Below are 24088 nucleotides of genomic sequence, written 5' to 3'. Positions count from 1 at the left end.
AGCCCTGGCATTGTGCTGGGAGCTAGACTGTGAGAGTTGTGGAAAGTTACGTGTGCAGACAGAGTTCACCTTAGTAGGGGTCACTGTCACCCTCCTACGTGGTCGGTGAGAGGCTCTGCCTCCTGTGGTTGTAGACTGTAGAGCACATATTGGGGTCATGGACCAAGACTGGGGCAGCTGTGCTGTGTGTCCCTGTCCTGGCTCCCTGTGTGGTATTATGTCATGGTTTAGTGGGGTCTCCCCCTATTTCTGCCAGTGCAGTTGTCATGGTAACATCTTTGGGGGACCCTCAATGGCAGAGTACTTTTGTGACTTCTGATTTCTGCTGGGTGTTGTTAGTCTCAAAGTTCACCGCCCATCAGTCTGATGCTTGTGTCAGAGTTACCAGTGCATGTGGGACTTCCCAAAAATTCAGGCTGATCATGTGGGTGGATATATAGGACCCTATAATATAATATTTACCTCTGGCCTCCTCATCCCACAAGGATCCCCCTTTATTAAAGGCACATTCCTCTAAACATGTCGCATCACTGGACTTGTTGCCTTGCACTTAGCTTTCTACGCCGGCAGAGACAGACTGATGGGTGTAAAGTATCCCTCTAAAGTCATGAGGGTCAGGAGTCCTTGGGGTGGAGTCACTGGTTGACAGCGGCTTCATTTGCCTTCTGATCTCACTGGCTTTCTTGTTGTGAGTCTTGTAATTAGCATTTCTGCTAAAATTGTGGGAATCACCCCACCACTGGGAGAAAATTAAAGGGAACGCTTTTGAAAATCCGAGGCGGGTGCAGTCCAGGAGGTTTTGGCACAAGCTGGTTCTCTGTGACATATTGGCTGCGTGCCAGCGCTGGGTCATCTGATCCTGATATCGCTGCTAACTTGTTACATGGTATTAGCTCCTTGTAATTACATCTGACCGCGTACAATATGGGGGTGCGATGTGGTGCGACACGAGTGCTGCTGCATTAGCAGCAGTAGTAATAGTGCCACATGGTGCCAATGTAGTGCTGCAATACAATGCCAATATATCTAATGTTACATAGGAAACAGTGCCTATAGTAGTAAAAATAATTCCACATGGGCGCTGTGTTAACTAGTCACACTCTAGTGTCATATAAAACATAACAGTGCCATTAGTAGTAAAATGTTGTCATATATAGGTGCTTCTCACAAAATTAGAATATCATCAAAAAGTTAATTTATTTCAGTTCTTCAATACAAAAAGTGAAACTCGTATATTATATAGAGTCATTACACACAGAGTGATCTATTTCACGTGTTTATTTCTGGTAATGTTGATGATTATGGCTTACAGCCAATGAAAACCCAGAAGTCATTATCTCAGTAAATTAGAATACTTTGACACCAGCTTGAAAAATGATTTTAAAATCCGAAATGTTGGCCTACTGAAATATATGTTCAGTAACTGCACTCAATACTTGGTCGGGGCTTCTTTTCCATCAATTACTACATCAATGCGGCGTGGCATGGAGGCGATCAGCCTGTGGCACTGCTGAGGGGTTATGGAAGCCCAGGTTGCTTTGATAGCAGCCTTTAGCTCGTCTGCATTGTTGGGTCTGGTGTCTCTCATCTTCTTCTTGACAATACCCCATAGAGAATCTATGGGGTTAAGGTCAGGCGTGTTTGCTGGCCAATCAAGCACAGTGATACTGTTGTTTGTAAACCAGATATTGGTACTTTTGGCAGTGTGGAGAGGTGTCAAGTCCTGCTGGAGAATGACATTTCCATCTCCATAAAGCTTGTCGGCAGAGGGAAGCATGAAGTGCTCTAAAATTTCCTGGTAGATGGCTGTGCTGACTTTGGTCTTGATAAAACACAGTGGACCTACACCAGCATATGACATGGCTCCCCAAACCATTACTGATTGTGGAAACTTCACACTAGAGCTCAAGCAGCTTGGATTGTGTCCTCTCCACTCTTCCTCCAGACTCTGGGACCTTGATTTCCAAATGAAATGAGATTCTGATTTGGCTTTTATCCTAAGTCATATTACAAGACTCGTTAAAGGGTTGATTGTGACTTGTAGGATCGCTACTACCAACTGGTGGAGCTATAGAGTTCAAGTCCTCTTTTTCTCTGAAGAGGCAATTTGCATACAAATGAAATGCAAAATTTACTTTCATCTGAAAACAATACCTTGGACCACTGATAACAGTCAAGTTCTTTTTCTCCTTGGCCCAGGTAAGACAAATCTGTATATTGTCATGAGCAGCTTGACACAAGGAATCTGACACTTGTAGCCCATGCCCTGGATACGTCTGTGTGGTGTATCTTGAAGCTATGACTCCAGCAGCAGACCACTCCTTGTGAATCTCAACCAAACTTTTGAATGGCCTTTTCTTAACAATCCTTTGAAGGCTGCGGTTATCCCGGTTGCTTGTGCATCTTTTTCTACCATACTTTTTCCTTCCACTCAACTTTCCAATAATATGCTTGGATACAGCACTGTGTGAACAGCCAGCTTCTTTAGCAATGACCTTTTGTGGCTTACCCTCCTTGTGGAGTGTGTCAATGACTGCCTTCTGGACATCTGTCAAGTCAGCAGTCTTCCCCATGATTGTGGAGCCAACTGAAACAGAATAAGGGATCTTTTTAAACCCATAGGAAGCCTTTACAGTTTTTTTGTTTTTTTTTTGCTTATTCTAATTTACTGAGATAATGACTTTTGAGTTTTCATTGGCTGTAAGCCATAATCATCAACATTAACAGAAATAAACACTTGAAATAGATCACTCTGTTTGTAATGACTCTATATAATGAGATTCACTTTTCCAGGACATCCTATCCTGACAGCACCATGGGGGGGGTTGACCTTTCATCCTTACAGGGACAGGAAATACACGAGAGGTTAAAAGGTCCCCTCCCACACCACACTCCAGTGTTTTTCCTGTCCCTGTAAGGACAGGCACAAGAGTGCTGCAGCGGCGGCAGGAGAGCAGCAGAACTTACCGGGGCCAGGAGGTTCGGGGTCCCAACCGCCAACTCCTCCGGTCAGACGGTGCGCGCGGCACCCCCCTAAGGGGGGTTTCCCGCCTGCGGTCCCGTGGAGCGTCGCTCCGGGACGATGTAGCGCTCCCCCCGGCGCGACTCCCGCGAGAGCCGGCGGCCGCGTCACTTCCGGTCGCCGGGTATGACGACTTCCGGTTTGGGCCTGCATCGTCAGAAGGAAGCGTCATGGACGGGAGAAGCGTTTCCAGCGCAAGATAAGGTAGGATAAGAGCGGGGGCAGCGGTACAGAGCGGTACAGACTGGTCACCTTCAGCGGACATCATGGACGGAGAACACGGACGCAGGAGCGAGCCAGACCCAGCGTCCGTGAGTAGGAGGCAGGGTGGGCTGTGAGTTCAAAGACAGGAGCTGTTAGTAAAACGGTCTCCTGTTCTTTGTTAGGACAAGTCGGCGCCGACCCCGGTGGCAGCAGCATCTAGGGGATCAAACAAGCCCAAATGCCCCATCTGTGCCAGCAAGCTGCCGAGCACATGGAAGAAACCCCTATGCGAGGACTGTACCCTGCGGATCATCAGAGGAGAGCAGGCCACGTTCCTCACGGAGATGCGCACAGTGGTCAGAGAGGAGGTCCAGGCCTCCGTCTCTGCATGGCTACCCACGCAGTCGGCCGACCGGTCCCAATCCAAAAGACCAAGATGGGAGTCCGACCAGTCTTCAGAGGAGGAGATACGGGGTACGGACTCGGAGGAAGAAGGCGAGATCATCTCTGAACCCCTGGAGACGGGGAAAAAGTACCTCTTCACATCAGAGAATACGGACGAGCTCCTCAGGGCAGTGAGGAGTACGATGCAGATCGAGGAAGCCCCGAAGGAGCAATCCATCCAGGACGTGATGTTCGGGGGGCTAAGAGCCAAGGTCCGTCAGGTCTTCCCAGTCAATGACCATATCCGGGCGATGATCCTGGAAGAATGGGAGGACGCCGAGAAAAGACTGATTGTGCCGCGAGACTTTAAACTGCGACTTCCATTTAACCCGGAAGACATCAACACTTGGAATGAGGTGCCTAAAATCGATTCCCAGGTGGCTAAAGTGTCAAGGAAGACTTCAATTCCCTTTGAGGACTCTTCCAGTCTCAAAGAACCCATGGACAAAAAGGCCGACGTGCTCTTGAAGAGGGCTTGGGAGGCTTCAGCGGCGGTGATGAAAGCAAACATAGTCGCCACTTCAGTCGCTAGGTCCATGTATCTATGGATCGACCAGATGGAACAACAATTAAAGGAAAAAGCCCCTAGGGGCAATATCTTTGAGAGAATTCCCCTGTTAAAGATCGCAACTGGTTTTCTGGCTAATGCTTTGGCGGAATCTGTAAGATTTGCGGCCAGGAATAACTCTTTATCCAACGCGGCCCATCGAGCCATATGGATGAAAACCTGGTCGGGGGACTACCAATCTAAGAATAAATTATGCTCCATACCCTTCTCGGGGGGGGGGGGGGGGAAGTATTTGGGCCGGCTTTAGATAAGATTCTAGAGAGTGCCTCTGACGACAAAAAAGGGTTTCCAGAGGAGAAACCTAGAAAGCAGTCTTCCTTTCAGAGATTCCATCCTTGCCAAAGGCAGGAATATAGAGGGAAGGGGAGATCTCCTCGCTGGGAATATTCGAAGGGGGGGAACAGTAGGGCTCCCCCGTCTCGTTCCGGGCAAAGTTCCAGAAGCAGAAGACTGACGCCATACCGGTAGGGGGGCGTCTCAGACACTTTGCGGAGGCTTGGCGACTCATCTCCCAAAACCCATGGGTCCTCAATACAATCTCCCAGGGTTATTCCCTCGAGTTTACAAACCCCCCCCCCCCCCTGCACGATTCGTGGTCACAGAACCCCGTTCCAGAGCCCTGATAGATCCTATATGGGCCAACATAGGGAATCTATTAAAGACCGAGGTAGTGGTTCCCGTCCCAGAAGCGGAGAGAGGTCAGGGGCACTATTCAACTCTCTTCACGATAACAAAACCGTCGGGAGAAAGCCGAACCATCATAAATTTAAAACCATTAAATCAATGGGTTCGGTACAAGAGATTCCGGATGGAATCCCTGAAAACCGCCATCCCGCTGATAGACCAGAATGCTTCCATGTGCACTATAGACTTAAAAAGTGCGTATTATCACGTGCCCATCCATCCTCAATCTCAGAGGTTCCTACGTTTCGCCCTAAAGAAAGGCGGCAGATACTACCACTTTCAGTTCCAGGCCCTTCCGTTCGGCTTGGCGTCAGCACCTCGAGTTTTTACGAAACTGGTCGCCAAAGTCGTGGCAAATTTAAGACAGAAGGACATAATCATCGTGCCTTACTTAGACGACTTTTTAGTGGTATCCCGTACAGTGGAGGAGTTGAAGGAACAACTCATTCCAGTAATTTCCAGGCTCGAGAGCCTAGGTTGGATCCTGAATAGAGAAAAGTCAGATCTTCGGCCCAGTTCTCAGAAAAAATTCCTGGGGGTCATGTTGGACTCCAGAAGAAGAATCTCACTCTTACCCAAAGAGAAGAAAAGGCCCATCATGGACAAGGTTCGTCAGCTCGGTCAGCTCCAGGTTTCGATAAGGACCGCGATGAAGATTCTGGGCACCCTAACCGCATGCATACCCTGCGTTATGTGGAGCCAGGCCCACACAAGAATCCTGCAGAGAGAGATCCTGTCAAGATGGGACAGACGACAGTCCTCACTGGACAAGAAGTTCCGGCCGTCTCCAGCTTTAAGATCATCCCTGAAGTGGTGGACCAACCACAGAAATATCAGCCAGGGGGTTCCTTGGATCCTGTCTCCTTGTGTGACCATCACCACGGATGCCAGCAGAGAAGGATGGGGAGCTCACCTAGAGGGAAGATACCTGCAAGGAACATGGCCCAAGAACATCAGCTTACAGTCCTCAAACTACCGAGAACTACGAGCAGTTTGGGAAACGCTGAAGAGAAACAAGTCATGCCTACAGAACCAGCATATAAAGATCATGTCGGACAACGTGACCACAGTGGCCTTCCTACGCCACCAAGGGGGGCCAAGGCACGGGAAGCTTCAGGACCTAGCGGCTCGCATCCTCACCTGGGCAGAAAACAACACTCGCTCCTTGTCAGCAATACACCTGGAAGGCTCCCAAAACAATATAGCCGACTACTTAAGCAGGCAAGAAGTCCGGGCCACCGAGTGGGAGCTAAAAGAAGAGATCTTCATGGACTTGTGCCATCGCTGGGGGACACCCCAACTGGACTTCTTTGCGACAAGAAGAAACGCCAAGCTGGAGAGGTTCTACTCCCTCAATCCGGCGGACCATCCGGAAGAGATCGACGCCCTGAACCAGAGCTGGAGAGGGGGACTACTATACGGGTTCCCCCCTATCGCCATAATACCAAGGGTTCTCAGAAAGATCCAGGAGGAGGGAGCTCGGGTGATGCTAATCGTACCCTTTTGGCCCCGGCGGAGTTGGTTTCCCCTCCTCAAGAAAATGGCTCCATCTACCAACGTCGTCGGACCTACTTGCCCAGGGCCCAGTTCAACACCCAAACCCAGGAAGTTTGCAACTAGCAGCATGGATCCTGAGAGGGACATCCTGAAGTCCAGTGGCCTCTCGGACCAAGTGATCTCTACATTACAGGCCAGCCGTAAACCTGTCACGCGGGCAATATATCGTAAGATCTGGAAGAGGTTCTGCTCAGAAAGTGGTAGTGCCCCTTTAGACCTGTCTCGGCCCAATATCCCTCAGATCCTAGATTTCCTACAGGCAGGATTTGATAAGGGCCTAACCCCGAGCACACTCAAGGTCCAGATAGCGGCCTTAAGTACTTTCTTCAATTTCTCCCTATCCTCCCATCCATGGATAGCGCGATTTACCAAAGCCACCCAGAGGTTAAGACCCACATTAAGAAGGACGGTCCCCCCCGTGGGACCTAAATCTAGTCCTCAACTCTCTATGTAGACCCCCTTATGAGCCAATATCAGAGGTAGACATTGCAAAGCTCACACAAAAAAACGTATTTCTGGTAGCGATCACCTCAGCCAAGCGCTTAGGGGAGATCCAGGCCCTCTCAGTCCAGAACCCCTACATTCAGATCTTTGAGGATCACATAGTGCTCAAGCTAGACCCGAGGTTCCTCCCGAAAGTAGCATCTCCGCAAAATCTAAACCAAGAGATAATCCTACCCTCATTTTGTCCAGACCCAAAGAATGATAAAGAAAAACTGTTCCATTCCCTGGATGTTAGACGTGCAGTCATCCGCTACCTAGAAGTCACCCGGGATTGGCGACAGGACACAAAACTATTTATCCAGTACGGCGGTAAAAATAAGGGTAAAAGCGCAGCTACACAGACCCTGGCAAGGTGGATTAAGACAATTATCACCTCGGCGTACGAGGCCGAAGGGTTTCCTATACCGATAGGACTTAGGGCCCATTCCACTAGGGCAATAGCGACATCATGGGCAGAGAGGGCGGGGGTCTCAGTAGATCAAATATGCAGGGCCGCCACCTGGTCTACACCGAACACTTTCTGTAGACACTATAAGTTGGACACTTTGACAGCTAGCCAGTCGACCTTCGGTCGTAGAGTGCTACAAGCAGTAGTCCCACCCTAAGCGAATTCCTACTTTGGTATTCCCCATGGTGCTGTCAGGATAGGACGTCCTGGAAAACGGAGATTAGACCTACCGGTAATGTTATTTCCAGGAGTCCATCCTGACAGCACTGGTAGTTCCCTCCCTAGGATCTGTACTGGTGTCAATATGCTTGTACTAAATCTCAATAAATTTTAATTGCATCCATACTGGTGTGGTACTTGGGAAATCACTGGAGTGTGGTGTGGGAGGGGACCTTTTAACCTCTCGTGTATTTCCTGTCCCTGTAAGGATGAAAGGTCAACCCCCCCCCATGGTGCTGTCAGGATGGACTCCTGGAAATAACATTACCGGTAGGTCTAATCTCCGTTTTTGTATTGATGAACTGAAATAAATTAACTTTTTACCCTTCGCCACGACAGCACCCACTGGAGAGAGGGATCCGCCCATAGGAACAGGAAACCTACAAAGATAAGAGGGCGGTCCGCCTCTCCTCCTCAGTTGGTTTCCTGTAGGAAGATTCTTCTGCAGACATACCTGGGCCAAGGAACCGCCTGTGCAGTCTCTGTGGGAACGGCAGGGGTTCTGGTCCAGAAGAAGTGACGGGAGTGTGCTGTAATCCGGCTCCCTCCTCGTCTGAACAGCCGCAGCAGCGATGGCAGAAACAACAGGTCCGGGGAAGGCCGCCCGGGGTTCTCCTGCATATACACACGCCACCGGGGTCCGGAGATGGCCGTCCTGGTCCGTGTGGGAGCGCGGAACCGGAGGGAACAGATGCAGCCTCCGTTTTCCCATGGCTTCAGCGCCCAGAGGGAGGACGCACATGCAGCGCGATGCCGGAAGTGGTAAGGGGGAACTTCCGGGTCACCGGAGAATCCCCAGCGGCAAGGCGCACACGCGGTCTCAGGAGCATCGCGAGACTGCGCATAAGCTTGTAAAAGGGCTCCCCGCCCCCTCCCCGCAGAAGCTGCAAGAAGAAGAAAAAAAAGGACGATCTTCAGCGGCTCGGCGGCTGTATACCAGGCCGAGCAAGCGCAAATTAGCCGTGCCTACCCTGAGGAGGCGCTCCCAGGGGGTGGGGAGGTACCGACAAAATGGTGGAGCACAAAAAAAAAAAAAAAAAACCTGCAGAGGGTTCAGCGTGCAAGCATGTCTTCCCCAGGACAGAGCACGCATCCCCCGGCAGGTGACATGGTGGCATCCAAGGACCACTCTGGCAGAGGTTCCTCGGACAGAAGCCACGCCAACAAGCCCCCATCTCAGCCTCCTGATCCGGTACCTACAGCTTCTCTGGGTGAGTGGACGACTCTCTGCCTATCAAGCTGACAAATACCTCTCTCTTGCTCTCTTCCTCTCTCCCTCTTCTCCTCTTCGCTACATCTCCTCCTCAGGCTTAAAAAAAAAAAAAAAAAGGGCTATGTAAAAAATGCATTAATGAGACTGCGACATCAGCGTCAGCCACAGAAGTTACGGGCCCTAACCCAGTCTAGTAGTACACATACTAAGACTAAGAAACCGACTGTGGCCAGCTCAGACTCTGATGAGGACGAGGCTGTGATCTCTGACAGCTCTAACACATCCACATCGTCATCCTCCTCAGATATGGAGGGGCGTTCGTGTTTCCCCTTAGGCTATGTGCACATGCTGCGGATTGGTCTGTGGATTTGTATCTGCGGAACTCCAGGTAAAACCGCAGGTAAAATGACCTGTGGTTTTACCTGCGGATTGGCCTGCGGTTTCCCCTGCGGTTTATCATCTCTACAATGGAGGAGATGGTAAACCGCAGAAAAGTGACATGTCATTTCTTTCTGTGGATTCAAAACCGCAGCTTTTCCGTAGTTAAAAATCCGCAGCATGTGCACAGCAGATTGTAAATCACATAGATTTACATGCTACTGGACACTGTCTGCAGAACTGCTGCAGATCCGCAGCGGATCTGCGGCAAAAACCGCAGCATGTGCACATAGCCTTAGAGAACATGGACAACTTAGTTAAGTCCATGAGAAACACCATGGGATGCACAGACACAAGGGAGCCGCAAACAAGAAATAATGTTTGCAGGACTAAAGGAGAGCCTTCCCTGTTATACCAACCATAAAAGCCCTGGTTAAGAAAGAATGGGAGAAACAGGACCAGAGAGGTTATCTCCCCTCGGCCTCAAAGAGAAGGTACCCCTTCAGTGATGAGGAGTTGGTAACGTGGTCTAAGGTCCCGAAAGTGGACGCTGCGGTCGCCTCTACCTCAAAACAATCAGCCTTACCGGTAGAGGACGCAGGCGTACTAAAAGATCCACTCGACCGTAAGGCCGATGCCTCACTGAAAAGGGCATGGGAGGCAGCTACCGGCACGTTTAAGCTGTCAATAGCCAGCACTTGCACGGCCCATTCTTTGCTGGTCTGGATTGATCAACTAGACTAGCAAATAGACCAAAAGGCCTCCAGAGACAGATTACGAGCCGCTGTTCCCATGATCCATGACACTTCTGCTGACTCGTTACGCTTGGCAGCCAGGACAGCAGGCTTACTTAATAACGCCAGGCATAGTCTATGGCTTAAAAGCTGGAGAGGCAATACCCAATCCAAGGCAAAGCTTTGTGCCATCCCTTGAGAGGGTGAGTTTCTGTTCGGGAAAACCTTAGATGAGATCCTCACCAAGGCGAAAGAAAGGAAAATGGGCTTCCCTAACTCCTCTTTCCCAGTTTATAGGAGGCCGTTTAGGAGACGGCCATTTGGCAGAGGAAGGCCAACGGAAAACCAGAATCGTTGGGCCACAAAGGAGGACAAGAACAAAGGTGTCATAGTTAAGGAATCCTCCTCCCGTAGAGACAGAAACTAAAGGGCTAGTCCCTCCAGTAGGAGGAATACTAAAATTTTTCCTCCGAGAATGGGAAAAAATCACAGCCAGTTCTTGGGTCCTGGACATTGTTAGAAATGGGCTAAAGATAGAGTTCCATCATGTCCCCCATAACTCTGTTATTATAACCTCTCAACTCACCAATCCAATAGCAGGCCCTAGAAGTTGAAATTCTAAGCTTGTTGGACAAAAAAGTATTGGTCCATGTGCCCAAAGGGCAGGAAGGGAGAGGATTTTACTCCCCTCTTTTTCTGGCACCCAAGCCAGATGGCTCTTTCAGGACAATCATCAACCTGAAGAAGCTACATACATTTGTCAAAAATCAACAATTTAAGATGGATGTCTTAAAATGTCTGCTGCCACAGGTAAAGATTGCAATGATCAAAACAAAGATCACATTAGCAATGGACAAACCATGCATGTCCTTGAGAGAAGCAGTATCCCTCTTAAGGTCCCTTACCTCCTGCATCCCAGCGGTTCAGTGGGCCCAGTTCCACACCAGGGATCTGCAACACCAGATTCTCCTAGAGGAGGCTTGTGTCCGAGGGAATTTGACAAAGAAAATCACCTTAACCCAAACAGTCTTAACTTCCCTAGCATGGTGGTTAGATGACAATAATCTATCGGGAGGAGTGCCATGGGTGATAACACCTTCCCGTATAGTTACTACTGATGCCAACCCTACAGGATGGGGGCTCATATGGGGAGGGACCTTCTCCCAAGGCCAGTGGGATATAAGCGAGAGACAAGATTCCTCAAACTTTAAAAGAGCTGAATGCGGTTAGTCATGCGTTATATCACTTCTTTCCACAGCTACAAGGGGAACACGTGAGAATCCTTTCAGACAACACCACAGTGGTAGCATATCTGAACAGGCAAGGCGGAACTCGATCAAACAGCCTGATGTCTTCCGCAAGAAAAATCTTATCCTTAGCCGAAAAGCAATTTTTGTCTCTCTCGGCTCTCCACATAAGAGGAAGAGAAAATTCGGAAGCAGACTTCCTAAGTCGCCACACGTTACGGGAATGGTGCTTGAGCCGGCAAATATTCAAACACATCGTGTCACTGTGGGGTCTTCCCCCAGATAGATCTCTTCGCCTCCAAATAAAACAGACAGGGGTGAAGGTTCGCCTCCCTGAACATAACAGACTGTCTGGAAATTCTGGATGCCCTCCAAGCCCCGTGGCAGTTCAGATTGGCAATAAGCCTTTCCCCCAATCATACTACTGCCGCAGGTTATCAGGAAGATCAAGGCAGAAAAGGTAAGAATAATCTTAATAGCGCCATTTTGGCCCAGTAGGCCATGGTTTTCGTGCCTACAAGCAATGTCAGTGACAGACCCTTGGGTGATCCCCTCAACCCACAAGCTCCTCAGGGGCCATTCTTCCATCCTCAAGTGGACAATCTCCACTTGACAGCTTGGAACTTGAAAGGGAAATGTTGAGAGCAAGAGGGTTCACGGAGGGACTAGTCAATACCCTACTACAGAGTCGAAAATTGGCTACTACAAAGATTTATACCAGGGCATGGAGGAAGTTCCTAGAGTTCCACACAGCTCCCGACTCTAGAGAAGTCCCGATAACACCCATTCTAGAATTTCTACAAAAAGGGAAAGATCTAAGGCTATCCGTCAACACACTAAAAGTTCAAGTGTCTGCTTTAGGGGCCTTCTATAGTTATAACGTGGCAGACAATAGATGGATAGCCAGATTCATCTCTGGTTGTGAACGGAGCGAACCAGTACACATACCCAGAGTGCCTCCCTGGGACTTGAATCTGGTACTAGATGCCTTAACACGCTCCCCCTTTGAACCGTTAGACTCAATATCCCTTAAACACTTATCTCTTAAGACGGTACTGCTAGTGGCACTAACTTCAGCCAGAAGGGTCAGCGACATACAGGCACTTTCAATAGAACCTCCGTTCCTGTTAACATTCCAGGATCAGTTGATATTAAAACCAGACCCTCATATCTGCCAAAAGTAGCAGGGAAATTTCATAGGTCGCAAGAGATCCACCTCCCTTCATTTCACAGTAACCCTTCTACTCCAGAAGAAGAAAAATTCCATACACTAGACGTTAAAGCAGTATTACAATACATCGAGAGGTCTAGCAGCTGAAGAAAGAGTAGGGCTCTGTTTATTTCCTTCCAGGGCCAAAAGAAGGGATATGAAGTTACAAGGGGTACCCTGTCTCGGTGGATTAGGGACACGATCTGTCTGGCATATCCGCAAGAAATGAAGATCCTCCGGAGTGTAACAGGGCACATTCCGCCACTGCTATGGCATCCTCGTGGGTGGAGAGGGAGGACGTCGCAATCGAGTCTATATGTAAGGCCGCAACTTGGTCGACGCCCTCTACTTTTTATAACCACTATAGGCTTGATTTATCATGCTCATCTGACCTTGCCTTTGGTAGAACGGTCCTCAGCACGGTGGTCCCTCCCAGGTGAAGGTCTCTGAAAGTCTCTCCAGTGGGTGCTGTCGTGGCGAAGGGTAAAAAGCCGGATTACTTACCGGTAATGCTCTTTTAATGAGTCCACGACAGCACCCGCTCACTACCCTCCCTAGAAGTTAACATTAATGTATATACACCTTCTTAGATTAATAAATTAAAATATTGAATAATATAATGTCCTAATAATTGGCAGTCCTCCGGGTACTGTGAAATCCAACTGAGTAGGAGAGGCGGACCGCCCTCTTTTATCTCTGTAGGTTCCCTGTTCCTATGGGCGGATTCCTCTCTCCAGTGGGTGCTGTTGTGGACTCATTAAAAGAGCATTACTGGTAAGTAGTCCGGCTTTTTGATGATATTCTAATTTTGTAAGAAGCACCTGTAGTGTCTGCATAATACCGTGTTACAGGAGCTTTATGTCTGGTGTCATATGAAAAAGTGCCAGATACTAATGATGCAGTGTGGTGAAAGTGTGATATGCACCGCATGGTGCATGTGCCCCTCCACATTATTCCTTCGGGGACTTTACTGTTCTCCCATTCTACATCCATAGACCTAATATGGAGTAGATCCCTCTGCAGATATAGCAACTTCTGGTCTTAGGGCTCATACTCATTTGCGAGAAATATGGACGAGTGCAATCCGATGAAAACTCGGATTGCACTCGGACCAATGTTATTCAATGGGTGACCTCTCAGCTGAAATCGGACTGAGGAAAAAAAATCGCAGCTTACTGCGTTTTGCAGCGTATCTTGGACAAGACTCGCCAATACAAGTCAATGGATTGCGAGAAAAAAATCACACAGCACTCAGTCTCGCACCATGTGAGCGCTGTCCGATTTTTACACACCGGTGTCCTTTGAAAAGCCGGCAGTTCATGTGCGGCTACAGTAAAATCACACTGACAGGTTAGAATAGATATATACACATAGATAGATATGTCAGTGACATATATATTGTATTATAATATATAGTGCGCGTCTATCTATCTCAGAGGTAGATGGAAGAATGGCCGGTGATTCATTTGCCTGCTTCTGTAAAATCACTGCACAAGCCGACAGGATAGGGGAGATGGATTACATACAGTAAATCCATATAGAATAGGTAGATATATAGATATCAGTGACAAATACAATTAGTATAGTGTGTGTGCCTGGATATGTATTTCATTATTAAAAGATTATTTTATGGAAAAAAATGGCGTGAGGTCCCCTATAATTAATATCCAGCAATGGCTATGCAGACAGCTGAGGGCTGATAATAATAGCCTAGGAAGGGGCCATGGATACTGACACCACCCCCTTTCCCCAGATAAAAACATCAGCTCTCAGACAACGCAGAAAAGGCGCATTTCTTAGATGTGCCAGTTTTGGCACATAGCCTTGCTTTTCCCACTGCCCTGTAGTGGTGGCATATGGGATAATAGTTGGGGGGTTGATGTCACCTTTCAGGTGACATCAAGCCCTGAGGTTAGTAATGGAGAGGCGTCAATAAAACGGCCCTATTACTAACCCCATAGTCAAATTGTAAAGAAAACACAGACACCCAGTAAAAAATCCTTTAATTGAAATAAAGACACAGACTCCTTTATTAATCTTAATTAAACCATACTTGAAACCATACCTAATCCATGTGAAGCCCTTGTTCTCCTTTAATTAAAATAAAAAAACAACAATATACTATACCTGTACATCATTGTGTCCCACGCCGTAATCCATATCTGGGGGATATACATTTGTCATCCTGGATAGTGCTAAGATGCAACCGCCCTGGCTGAAAAACACTGGTGAATGAGGAGAGGTGAATAGCGGTGCCGTTATCTTCCCACACTCAAGAGTTCAGTGCAGGTCAGGCTGTGAGGGAGTTACAGCATCAATGACGTCATCGCTATTCACTGAAGCTGCGCTGGCAGCATCTACTCATTCTTCAGTGGCTTACAGCCGGGGTGGTCGCATCTTGGCACCGTCCTTGTTGTAAATTATATATACCACAGTTATGGATTATGGCTTAGGACATAATGACAAACAGGTATGGTATATTGTTGGTTTATTTTTTTTTATTTTTTTTTTATTTTTTTTTATACAGGAGATCGAGGGAGTTGCATGGATTATAGCTGTATAATATAGGAAACTGTGTAGTGTTTTATTTCATTAAAATACTTTATTCTTTCTGTGTCTTTATTTATCCTGTAACAACTATAGGATTAGTAACGAATAGGTGTCTTATTGACACCTCTCCATTACTTAGCGTGGGCAAGTGGGATTAGGAAAGGAAGTGCCAGCATTGGGGTGGCTGGGAGCTGATGTTTTTAGCCGGGGGGGGGAATAACCATGGTCCCTTCCTAGGACCTAGGCTATTAATATCCAGGAAAAAATTATTTCCAAAGACAATAATGTATAAAAAATTATAATTGGCTTTATTAGCACATATATTCAATATACAACAATACACAAACCAAAAAAATAAATAAAATCCATACTGATTATTCAATCCATATGGAAAAGAACAGGCGGGCAGCAAGTATCACAATGGAAGCGATAGAGGGCATATATAATACTGCCCCCCGAAGAAGCTACAGCGAAAAGCGCGTCGGGACTCTTTGTGCGTTGGACCGGGCATTAGCATGGGAAAGGAATTTTGACAATATCGTGCATTATGCATTGCTGGTTTATCATCGGACTATATTAGAAAATGTGACTACTATTACTATCCTTATTGTCTCTATACAGTTTTGGTACTCATATTATCTTTGTGCCATTTTATGGCCACTACCCTCTGCTATTATGATTTTTGGATAGCATCCCCCTGTTTACATTGGGACAGCACACTTCATGCACTATGCACTTTATTTGGTAAATAAGACTGTGTGTTTCATGTTTACATGGAGGATTCTTCCTTTTCTATGTGAAATGTATTATATATGCCTTCCATTGTGATACTTGCTGCCTGCCTGTTCTTTTCCATATGGATTTAATAATCAGTAAGGATTTTATTTATTTTTTTGGTTTGTGTATTGTTGAATATTAAATGTACGTACTAATCAAGACAATTATAAACTTTTATACATTATTGTCTTTGGAAATAATTTTTTCCTGGATATATCCATGTGATTAGGAGATCGGAAAACTCTCTGTGATTCGTATGTGTTCCATAAACTGACTTTGTCTAGTTGTATATAGGGAAGGATTCTAACAATGCGTTCCTCACTGTCCAGTAGATCTGGAGAATTGAACTTCATACGTCACTCACCCTGTAAATCTGACCTTTGATGTGACCTCAGGAATGGGCCCCATGAGTGGCCCTTGTCACAGCCCCCAAGTTGCCTCCCCTGGCATTTTCCTCATAATTTGAACTGAGTAAACCTATAAACAATTAAAAAATATAACTACTGCATGGGCCACTACATAAATGTCTTAGTCGCCATTTTCTTTGCTCTCTTTACAGATATAGCTCCTGAGTTCTGCAGATCTTGGCAGCTCATTCTCAGGATTAACCCTGCGATTTTTGGGGTCACGCTGTCACCTGCCAAGGATTTGTCTGAGATTAAGGGGGTCATGTGAGGGCATTTTCTTTTCAGGCTGTATTCTAGTTCATTGTAGCTGCCGCCAGTCCGGTCACTTTTAACTCTTTCACGTTGCCACATCTATAAATACCTGTATATAGTCCTACAATCTGTCAGCTCTAATAATCTGGAGGTTGTAAACAAAGGGTCTGTTGGGGAGAGGGTCTGCATATTGGGTACACGTGCACCCACCTGTGTGAATCCCAGCCCACATATTTGTACAGGCCATCTGCATGGACATTGTGCCCAGCTTGTTGTACTTGGCACCCGCAGTATTTGTTGCATAAACCCCCAAAGAGAGAAAAGGTCCTTCAAAAATGTTGTATAACATTTTTTTCTCTTTGGTGTTTGTACTTGATTTCACGGTCCTCCGTGTTATAACCCCTTTGTTTTTTGAGTTTTGGTTCATCAATATTTGTTGCATAGTTTACTTTGGATCAGAAACCAGCAATGGGAAAACACAATCTTTACCTGTTATTACACCCCTCACTGGTATCATCCAGAATCTTTAATGTCAGATATTTCCATTTTAATCCATTATCCACAAATATGGGAAAGTTTTGTTCGTTGATCCTCTAACAGAGGAAAGAAGTCCTGGGACATATAATAACTTACCGTACATTCTCTGTCACATTGTTCGGTCATTGACGTACCTGATCGCATGGTAGCCAGAGCAATGTGGGGCCTGACATTCTGCATCCCAGGCATGTTTAGGATCTTCTGACTATTGCAGCTATTGTGTAACTGTCCCTTTAAGACTTGGGGATTAGGGTTCTGTTTAGTAAACTTGAGTTTACTGTTGTGAAATAGATGGGGGGGGGGGTTTGTTTGCATTTTTATTTTGCAACTTGTTTGACAAATATAATTAGAAACATTGTTGCAGAATCCTTAAGATATCTTAAAATCTTCGTGGACCGCTCAGGATTGTTCTGTCTTTTGGACACTGCAGAGAACAGTTCTCGCACTGTCATTGAATTTGGGAGGGGTCACATCAATGTTGAGGTGTAGTCCAAGGCTCTATGCCTAGCGGCAGTTCCATGCTGGATTGTAGGAAAGTGACAAGTTACAAAATCGTTGGGATCAAAGTTCACCCCCAACAAGGGATCCTGTGCCTGAATCGTCCTGCCTGAGTGACCTCAATAATATGTCAACATGTCAGCGATCACCAAATATGTGACTATTGTCTTACACTCCAGTTCAGCGCTCACAAAGAAGCAGAAACCTCATTAATCTGCTGCCGAGACTGGGAACCGGGCCGTACAATAATGATTGCGTGTGGGCCGAAGTGGAAGTAAATGAGGACTCCGGTAACCAAAATATGAGGCAAATATGAGATTCAGTGTGTTATAATGTAATACTGCCCCCTACAAGATTTTATCTACTACACTACTACCCCCTATGTACAAGAATATAACTACTATAATACTGCCCCTATGAACAAAAATATAGCTACTATAATACTGCTCCTATGTACAAGAATATAACTACTATAATACTAACCCATATGTACAAGAATATAACTACTGTAATACTGTCCCTATGTACAAGAATATAACTACTATAATACTGTTCCCTATGTACGAGAATATAACTATTATAATACTGCCCCTATGTACAAGAGTATAACTACTATATAATACTGTGCCTATGTACAAGAATATAGCTACTATAATACTGTCCCCTATGTACAAGAATATAACTACTATAATACTGCTCCCTATGTACGAGAATATAACTATTATAATACTGCCTCCTATGTACGAGAATATAACTATTATAATACTACCTCCTATGTACAAGAATATAACTACTATAATACTGCCCCCTATGTACAAGAATATAACTACTATAATACTGCCCCTGTGTACAAGAATATAACTACTATAATACTGCCCCTACTGTATGTACAAGAATATAACTACTATAATACTGCTCCTATGTACAAGAATATAGCTACTATATACTGCTATGTACAAGAATATAACTACTATAATACTAACCCATATGTACAAGAATACAACTACTATAATACTGCCCCCTACAAGATTTTATCTACTACACTACTACCCCCTATGTAGAAGAATATAACTACTATAATACTGCTCCTATGTACAAGAATATAACTACTATAATACTGCTCCTATGTACAAGAATATAGCTATGATAATAGTCCCCCACTATAGGAATATAACTACTATAATACTGCCCCTATGTACAAGAATGTAACTACTATAATACTGCTCCTATGTACAAGAATATAACTACTATAATATTGACCCCTATGTACAAGAATATAACTACTATAATATTGCCCCCTATGTACAAGAATATACTGTCAGGTCCATATATATATTTGGACAGAGACAACATTTTTCTAATTTTGGTTCTAGACATTACCACAATGAATTTTAAACAAAACAATTCAGATGCAGTTGAAGTTCAGACTTTCAGCTTTCATTTGAGGGTATCCACATTAAAACTGGATGAAGGGTTTAGGAGTTTCTGCTCCTTAACATGTGCCACCCTGTTTTTAAATGACCAAAAGTAATTGGACAATTGACTCCAAGGCTATTTCATGGACAGGTGTGGGCAATCCCTTCGTTATGTCATTCTCCATTAAGCAGATAAAAGGCCTGGAGTTGATTTGAGGTGTGGTGCTTGCATTTGGAAGGTTTTACTGTGAAGGAAACATGCGGTCAAAGGAGCTCTCCATGCAGGTGAAACAAGCCATCTTTGAGCTGCAAAAACAGAAAAAACTCATCCGAGAAATTGCTACAACATTAGGAGTGGCAAAATCTACAGTTTGGTACATCCTGAGAAAGAAAGAAAGCACTGGTGAACTCATCATGCAAAAAGACCTGGGCGCCCACGGAAGACAACAGTGGTGGATGATCGCAGAATAATCTCCATGGTGAAGAGAAACCCCTTCACAACAGCCAACCAAGTGAACAACACTCTCCAGGAGGTAGGCGTATCAATATCCAAATCTACCATAAAGAGAAGACTGCATGAAAGTAAATACAGAGGGTTCACTGCACGGTGCAAGCCACTCATAAGCATCAAGAATAAAAAGGTTAGACTGGACTTTGCTAAAAAACATCTAAAAAAGCCAGCACAGTTCTGGAAGAACATTCTTTGGACAGATGAAACCAAGATCAACCTCTACCAGAATGATGGAAAGAGAAAAGTATGGCGAAGGCGTGGTACAGCTCATGATCCAAAGCATACCACATCATCTGTAAAACACGGCGGAGGCAGTGTGATGGCTTGGGCATGCATGGCTGCCAGTGGCACTGGGTCACTAGTGTTTATTGATGATGTGACACAGGACAGAAGCAGCCGAATGACTTCTGAGGTATTCAGAGCCATACTGTGCGCTCAGATCCAGCCAAATGCAGCCAAACTAATTGGTCGTCGTTTCATACTACAGATGGACAATGACCCAAAACATAAAGCCAAAGCAACCCAGGAGTTTATTAAAGCAAAGAAGTGGAATATTCTTGAATGGCCAAGTCAGTCACCTGATCTCAACCCAATTGAGCATGCATTTCACTTGTTAAAGACTAAACTTCAGACAGGCCCACAAACAAACAGCAACTGAAAACCACTGCAGTGAAGGCCTGGCAGAGCATCAAAAAGGAGGAAACACAGCGTCTGGTGATGTTCAAGACTTCAGGCAGTCATTGCCAACAAAGGGTTTTCAACCAACTACTAGAAATGAACATTTTATTTACAATTATTTAATCTGCCCAATTACTTTTGGTCCCTTTAAAAACAAGGTGGCACATGTTAAGGCGCTGAAACTCCTAAACCCTTCATCCAATTTTAATGTGGATACCCTCAAATGAAAGCTGAAAGTCTGAACTTCAACTGCATCTGAATTGTTTTGTTTAAAATTCATTGTGGTAATGTCTAGAACCAAAATTAGAAAAATGTTGTCTCTGTCCAAATATATATGGACCTAACTGTAGCTACTATAATACTACTCCTATGTACAAGAATCTAACTAGTATAATACTGCCCCCTATGTACAAGAATCTAACTGCTATGAGACTGGTCCCTATGTACAAGAATATAACTACTATAAGACTGGTCCCTATGTACAAGAATATAACTACTATAAGACTGGTCCCTATGTACAAGAATATAACTACTATAAGACTGGTCCCTATGTACAAGAATATAACTACTATAATACTGTCCCCTATGTACAAGAATATAACTACTATAATACTGCCCCCCTGTGTACAAGAATATAACTACTATAATACTGCCCCTATGTACAAGAATATAACTACTATAATACTGATCCTATGTACAAGAATATAACTACTATAATACTGCCCCCTATGTACAAGAATATAACTACTATAATACTGTCCCCTATGTACAAGAATATAACTACTATAATACTGCCCCCTATGTACAAGAATATAACTACTATAATACTGCCCCCTATGTACAAGAATATAACTACTATAATACTGATCCTATGTACAAGAATATAACTACTATAATACTGCCCCCTATGTACAAGAATATAACTACTATAATACTGCCCCCTATGTACAAGAATATAACTATAATACTGTCCCCTATGTACAAGAATATAACTACTATAATACTGCCCCCCTGTGTACAAGAATATAACTACTATAATACTGCCCCTATGTACAAGAATATAACTACTATAATACTGATCCTATGTACAAGAATATAACTACTATAATACTGCCCCCTATGTACAAGAATATAACTACTATAATACTGCCCCCTATGTACAAGAATATAACTACTATAATACTGTCCCCTATGTACAAGAATATAACTATAATACTGTCCCCTATGTACAAGAATATAACTACTATAATACTGCCCCCCTGTGTACAAGAATATAACTACTATAATACTGCCCCTATGTACAAGAATATAACTACTATAATACTGCCCCCTATGTACAAGAATATAACTACTATAATACTGCCCCCTATGTACAAGAATATAACTACTATAATACTGCCCCCTATGTACAAGAATATAACTACTATAATACTGCCCCCTATGTACAAGAATATAACTACTATAATACTGCCCCCTATGTACAAGAATATAACTACTATAATACTGCCCCCTATGTACAAGAATATAACTATAATACTGTCCCCTATGTACAAGAATATAACTACTATAATACTGCCCCCCTGTGTACAAGAATATAACTACTATAATACTGCCCCCCTGTGTACAAGAATATAACTACTATAATACTGCCCCCCTGTGTACAAGAATATAACTACTATAATACTGCCCCCTATGTACAAGAATATAACTACTTTACTACTGTCCCTCTAGATGATCTATGCTATATGCTTGATGACACTTTTGTTTGCTTTATGCAATGAGTTTTTTCTGGAGAAGTTTCTGGTGCGTATGCATCAGGCGTCGGCTGTGATGTAATTTTGGGGATCCGTCGTTGGATCTGCTCCTGACTAATCCTGCTTCTTGGCACCTGGGGTAGACTTTGTCATTTCTTCGGTCTTGCATTCTTTATTTCCCTGTCCCCTCTCCAAGCCTTCTACTGAGGAGCCATGTATAACTGGTGGACGGGCCCCGCGGCTGCACATATAGGGACATGGATCAGGATTTCCTCCTGCTTGGTGCGACATGGAATAACTCTGCCTTTGCTTCTTTTCTTGTGTCATTATCTGCTGGTAGTACTTTTTTTAATTAACTGGTGCAGGATATAATTTCCTGTCACTTGTCTTTCATTATTAATATTTAAGTTGTGTGTAGAATTTTGCCCAAAATGGAGGGACGGGAGGAATTGTAACTGGGGAAATATAGCATGCAATAAATGTATATCTACGCTTTAAGTCTCCTCCTTGGCCATCCTTGAATCCGTATAGGATTTTTTGTGGCTTATCAGTCTCAGGTTAATGATCAGCTGGGCGCCTGTGATGTGCTGATCAGTGATGATGATGATTGACTTCACTTTTGAGACTTTGAACATCCATAAACCTGTCCTAATTGGGAAAGAAATACTGTAATTATTGCTGCGACGTGACAACCCAGTCAGAAAGGGAAAGCGTGATCAGCCCTGAGCCCCCTTTATCCAGTGACTTTGCTTTCTTTTTATTTTATTTTGTGGGAGGGGGGCTCACTGTCTTTTGGTTGGGGCTGCATTATTTTATGATGGTGTTTTTTTTTCGTTGTTTTTTTTTTGCAACACGCTTCTCCTTATAGAAATAGACCTTTTGTGGCCCTACCCAGTGACGTACCTTTTAGCTCATAAGCCCTGATGCAAAATCTCCCAATAGGGACCCGAATGATCACGGAGTCTTTTATTGTATTGGTCTCATAACATGGGCCAAAGCTGCCTATTGGGCCCCTCTAGGCTCCATGTTGCAAAGAAGCCCCAAGTACTCTGCAGCTTACTACAACAGTTCTTTCTTATTGGCCTTTGGCTTGTTTCTTCCAGGTACACTACCGTTCAAAAGTTTGGGGTCACCCAGACAATTTTGTGTTTTCCATGAAAAATAACTTTCCAAATCAAATGAGTTGCCAAATGAATTTAAAATCTAGTCCAGACATTGATAAGGTTCGAAAAAAAGATTTTTATTTGAAATAATAATTTTCTCCTTCAAACTTTGCTTTCGTCAAAGAATGCTCCCTTTGCAGCAATTCCAGCATTGCAGACCTTTGGCATTCTAGCAGTTAATTTGCTGAGGAAATCTGGAGAAATTTCACCCCATGTATCCAGAAGCCCCTCCCACAAGTTGGTTTGGCTTGATGGGCACTTTTTGTGTACCATACGGTCAAGCTGCTCCCACAACAGCTCAATGGGGTTGAGATTTGGTGACTGCACTGGCCACTCCATTACAGATAGAATACCAGCTGCCTGCTTCTTCCCTAAATAGTTCTTGCATAATTTGGAGGTGTGCTTTGGGTCATTGTCCTGTTGTAGGATGAAATTGGCTCCAATCAAGCGCTGTCCACAGGGTATGGCATGGCATTGCAAAATGGAGTGGTAGCCTTCCTTATTCAAAATCCCTTTTACCTTGTACAAATCTCCCACTTTACCAGCACCAAAGCAACCCCAGACCATCAAATTACCTCCACCATGCTTGACAGATGGCGTCAGGCACTCTTCCAGCATCTTTTCAGTTGCTCTGCGTCTCACAAACGTTCTTCTGTGTGATCCAAACACCTCAAACTTGGATTCATCTGTGCAATGTCTGTGTTCTTTTGCCCATATTAATCTTTTCCTTTTATTAGCCAGTCTCAGATATGGCTTTTTATTTGCCACTCTGCCCTGAAGGCCAGCATCCCGGAGTCGCCTCTTCACTGTAGACGTTGACACTGGCGTTTTGCGTGTACTATTTAATGAAGCTGCCAGTTGAGGACCTGTGAGGCGTCGATTTCTCAAACTAAAGTACTATGTACTTGTCTTGTTGCTCAATTGTGCAGTGGGCCTCCCACTTCTTTCTGCTCTGGTTAGAGCCTGTTTGTGCTCTCCTCTGAAGGGAGTAGTACACACCGTTATAGGAAATCTTCAGTTTCTTGGCAATTTCTCACACGGAATAGCCTTCATTTCTAAGAACAAGAATAGACTGTCGAGTTTCACATGAAAGTTCTTTTTTCCTGGCCATTTT

General features: G+C 44.8%; 1 protein-coding gene across 3 annotated transcripts in view; it reads left to right on the top strand.

Moving 5' to 3' along the window:
* Nucleotides 1-24088, top strand: part of SLC31A1 (solute carrier family 31 member 1) — a 36977-nt gene that overhangs the window by 222 nt on the left and 12667 nt on the right. The window lies entirely within an intron of this gene.

Source organism: Dendrobates tinctorius, unplaced genomic scaffold (assembly GCF_039654945.1).
Source record: "Dendrobates tinctorius isolate UK_male_01 unplaced genomic scaffold, ASM3965494v1 ptg000013l, whole genome shotgun sequence".
Taxonomy (NCBI): Eukaryota; Metazoa; Chordata; class Amphibia; order Anura; family Dendrobatidae; genus Dendrobates; species Dendrobates tinctorius.
Note: the sequence above shows the minus strand (reverse complement) of the source record. Positions and strands in the feature narration are given on the sequence as shown.